Below are 5,000 nucleotides of genomic sequence, written 5' to 3'. Positions count from 1 at the left end.
AGGAGGCCAGCAGTCCTGCCTGGGTTAATTACATTTCCATGCACCGCTGGCTGTGCCGCTGGTGGGGGGAGCGGAGGGGAAGTGGGGGGGGGGGGGGGGGGGATCCCTGCAGACGGTGCACCAGTGTACCCCTGGCCACTGTAGCCTTTAATGACTGTGTTAGGGGACCAGCACAGGGGCCCGGGGCCCACAGCAAGCCCTCAGTGCAGCCGGAGAGGCCTGATTACGGTGGGCAAGACTACAGGCAGGGGGGCTACGCAGGGAGAGTGTGCTGGGAAAGAGTGTCAGCAGAGAGTGTGTGGAGGGAGCATGTTGGGGGACTGATGGGAAAGAGTGCTGGGAGAGTGTGTTGGCAGAGTAGAGGGCTGTGGGTGGGTGGGTGGTGCATGGGGGTCAGGACTGTTGGTAAGGGCTGGTGGGTGGAGAGAAATGGATAAAAGTAGAGCGTCATCCAATGACTCATTCAGCAAGCGTCACACAGCAAGATGAGGAATGCAAATGTGAGCGATGCAAACGCAATGAACGCCGAGCCTCCCCACGGTGTGATCCGGTCTGGATGAAAATGGAGGCTCAGTGACTGGGGAGCACTTGTATATGGGGAGCTGGTGCATTCAGATCTGGCACACTGCTACTCTCGGTGAAACTTTATTGAAGTTTCTCCCAGAAGGTGACGTTTCCAGCCACCAGGCTCATCTTGAGACTGATGGAGAGGAGATGTCTGATGATGAGCCTGGATACTTTAAATGTCATTTTCTGGGGATTTTATTTTTGTTTTTGTTTTTTTCAAGGGGGAAATTTGTTTATTTTCGTCATGTTTGTCTTCTCTGAGCACTCGCCACAACTGCAAGTGTAAACTTTTGCCATTTTTAGCTTGAGTGTGTACTGTTAGTGAGGTTTGCCCCTCACAGTGAAGCGTGGTCATCGTCCATCGTGATGGTTGACCGGCATTAGGATGAGATGGTTTACACACACACACACACACACACACACACACACTCTCTCTCTCTCTCTTACTTCTGGTCTGCTCGGTCAGGAAGGGGGATCCTGTTAATGGGGCCAAATTGCCCATAGCAGGGACAGCATGGTCACAGTGGTCAGCTCCAGGGCTAAGAGCTTTTCGATTGCGCCCCAAAACACTTAATGCTAGTGGGCTACACTATGGCCGACATCACGAGAGGGACATGGGGAGGGTGGGTCTGCAGCCAGAGGGGGCTGATTTGACAAATTATGTTTTTGTGTATCATGACACACACAGCCTTTCTGCCTAATGAACTGAATGAGTGTGTGTGTGCGTGTGTGTGTGTGTGTGTGAGAGTGTGTGCATGTATGTATGTATGTACAGTATGTATGTATATGCGTGTGTGTGTGTGTGTGTGTGTGTGTGTGTGTGTGTGTGTGTGGTCACACATATATATGCGCCCTAATGGGCCAATAGAGTAAAGGCCGGCACATTGGCTCCCTCTGAGTCGACCGCATCTCTGGTCAGCATGACCGCATGTGCGCTTGGGCAGGTCAGTATGACCATGTGTGCTTGGGAAGGTGTCGCTGATAGCCAATGAGGAGTCAGGAGATATGAAGAACACATCACCAGTACACTAGAATGAGGAGGAGGAGTGTGTGGGGGGGATATATGAAGAATACATCACCAGTACACTAGAATGAGGAGGAGGAGGAGGAGTTGGGGGGGGGGGGGTATGAAGAGCACATCACCAGTACACTAGAATGAGGAGGAGGAGGAGGAGGAGTGTGTGTGTGTGGGGGGGGGGGGGGGGGGGTATGAAGAGCACATCACCAGTACACTAGAATGAGGAGGAGGAGGAGTGGGGGGGATATGAAGAGCACATCACCAGTACACTAGAATGAGGAGGAGGAGGAGTGGGGGGGATATGAAGAGCACATCACCAGTACACTAGAATGAGGAGGAGGAGGAGTGGGGGGGGGGTATGAAGAGCACATCACCAGTACACTAGAATGAGGAGGAGGAGGAGTGGGGGGGGGGGTATGAAGAGCACATCACCAGTACACTAGAATGAGGAGGAGGAGTGTGGGGGGGATATGAAGAGCACATCACCAGTACACTAGAATGAGGAGGAGGAGGAGTGGGGGGGGGGGTATGAAGAGCACATCACCAGTACACTAGAATGAGGAGGAGGAGTGTGGGGGGGATATGAAGAGCACATCACCAGTACACTAGAATGGAGACACAAAATGCCATTCTGTGAAAAGGGGGGGCGGGGGTGTTTGCTGATTGGATGACACAATCAGTAGGGAATACTGATTGGAGGAGTCAAGGCCAGTCAAGGCCAGTCATAACAATGACAGCTCTCTGCTACAGTCTCTCTCTCTTTCTCTCTCTCTCTCTCACACACACACACACACACACACACACTGGATTGAGGTTGGGCCTGAGGGTGGGAGCGGAGACAATGCTTGGCTGCTCTCGGCTAGCTAGAGATCGATACACACACACACAGAGAGACACACACACACGAGGGGGCTGGATTTTCTTCCCTCTCATTTCACAAAAGCTTCTTTCAGATAGTATTTAGAGACTGCTAAATAGCCTGTCCGTCACACATACAGCAATCCTTCAGACACACACACACACACACACACACACCATAATCAGCTAGGCACCTCACACACACACAAACACACACACACACACACACACACACACACACACACACACACACACACACACACACACACACGGTGGTAACCCACAGGAGCTGTCAGGCCGTGGAGGTATGTGTTGGCGCGTTGGGTTGTTAAGCGTTGCGGTGGTGACGGACCTGGACAGGCAGAAGGGTCAGATTAAAGACCCCTGGAGCCATTACAGTGTGTGTGTGTGTGTGTGTGTGTGTGTGTATGTGTGTATTAAAGACCCCTGGAGCCATTACAGGAGCACAGAGTGTGTGTGTGTGTGTGTGTGTGTGTGTGTGTGTGTATTAAAGACCCCCGGAGTCAGGACAGGAGCACGGATGTCCAGCGAGATGCACGGGTCAGCAATGTTCCCCGTTATGGCACTCCGAGAACGCTTCCCTGGGACGCCGTTATCGCTGGCCTTCCGTCAGCCACTGGCCTTATCTCCGTGTGTGTCCCTCACACACACATACACACAAGCCCTCCCTCACTTTCTCACACTTCCTCCCTCTCTCTCTCTCTCTCTCACACACACACACACACACACACACACACACACACACAGATCCTGCTCCCTCTCTAGCCTATGACCTCAATGCTGTTCACACAGCTAGGAGGCCAAAAGGTCAAGCTGATTGGAGAGAGGGGGAAAGAATGAATGTGTGCTTGTGAGTGTGTGTGTGTGTGTGTGTGTGTGTGTTTCCTTCTAGAAATCCACCATGCCTTAGAGGGATCACCTGCCTTCCGAGCAGCTATCGATTCAGGCCAGAGATTTTATGGCTGTACAGTACAAGGAGTCGTAAAGGGCTTTCTCTCCACAAACCAAAACAACAAGGAGAGAGCGAGAGAGAGGAGAGAAATAAAATGGGAGGAAAATACTTGTAAAAACCCTCTCTATAAATACTTATAGGTGAGTATTTCAGTCTGTGAGTGTGTGCATGTAAGAGGATTGTGCTTTTCATCTGTACACAGTGTTTGAGTGATGGATGGAAGTGCAAGCTGAATCACACACACACACAAACACACACACACACCCAAACCCCCCCCCCCCCCCCTGCCCTGCCACTTTGGCCAGCAGCTTCGCCTGCCTGCCTGTGTGCGCGCGCCCAACACCACCCTCCATCACCATGACTACCGTGCTCCAACTCGTTACTCCATCCATCTCCTTGACAACCGCTCCTCCTTTTCAACGGTCACCCTGAAAAGTGCAAACGAGGGTCCCCCACCCCCCACCGTCTGGGGATCGAGGACTGGGTCTGCCTGGCATGGCAGGACTGCCCACTGCCCAGGGGAGCTCTGCTCAGCAGACTGGCACAGGTGGGCACAAGTAAGCCGCGGCCACTCAACGCATGCGCTGTGCGGGTAGCGGCTGGGATTTCGCCCTCTTGAGGCTCAGTGGACTTTGAGAGTCTTGAGTGGACTTGGATTCTGCTGAGGAGCAGGAACTGCTACTTCAGTATCAACAATCCCACACTTTCCCATAAAAGCAGGAGGCAGCGTGAGGAGTGAATATTAAATTAGCGGCACTTATCAGAGCCACCACTAAGTGCTTTAAATCCGTACCCCCCCCCCTCTCTCTCTCTCTCTCTCTCTCTATCCCCTGTTCTTTAGGCCCAGTGAGTGGTGGCGGTGCTTCTTGCTGACGGGACCCCAGCCCAGGTGCAGGGCACAGGGGCTAAACGCCTGGGACTTCCTCTGGTTTCCTCTTGACGATAACCTGACGAACCGCCAATACACACGTATCGAAACACGCTCTCTTGCTTTACACTCGCCGTGATAACCCCATGACCCAGACCACACACACGCGCACACACACACACACACACACACACACACACACACACACACACACACACACACACACACAGTCAGGAGTTAGGGGCAGGAGTTAAACAATGAAGCTCTGCGGCGAGGGCGTGTCAGTCCTGGCGTCTCCATGCCAACAGGGCTGCCTATCGCAGCGCTCCCAGATGCGTTTCCATGCCGACTCGCCTGTCGCTCTGCTCGCCGGAGCTGTGGGGGTGTCCAGAGCTCTCCCTGTTACTAAGGTAACCCGCAGCTCTGCAGCCACTGATTGGCTGTGGGAGGGTGGGAGCCAGGAACGCAGGCAGAATGATAAGGCAGGAGCGGAGAGGTGGGGGAGAGAGGGATACAGAGAGAGGGAGAGAGAGAGGCAGGGAGAGAGAGAGAGATAGAATGAGAGAGGGAGACAGACATAGGGAGGAAAAGAGAAAGAATGATAGAGAGAGAATGAGAGAGAGAGAAGGGGTGAGAGAGAGAATGGGAAAAAGAGAGAGGGGGGGGGTGAGAGAGAGACCTGGTGCTGAGCTGAGCGGTACTATCAGGCAGGCACA

At 53.2% G+C, this 5,000-nt stretch overlaps 1 protein-coding gene across 3 annotated transcripts in view; it reads right to left on the bottom strand.

Moving 5' to 3' along the window:
• The window catches only part of ccdc102a (coiled-coil domain containing 102A), an 81,992-nt gene that overhangs the window by 6,035 nt on the left and 70,957 nt on the right, over positions 1-5,000 (bottom strand). The window lies entirely within an intron of this gene.

This window comes from Sardina pilchardus, chromosome 11 (genome assembly GCF_963854185.1).
Source record: "Sardina pilchardus chromosome 11, fSarPil1.1, whole genome shotgun sequence".
Taxonomy (NCBI): domain Eukaryota; kingdom Metazoa; phylum Chordata; class Actinopteri; order Clupeiformes; family Clupeidae; genus Sardina; species Sardina pilchardus.
This window is presented reverse-complemented; position numbering and strand designations above follow the sequence as displayed.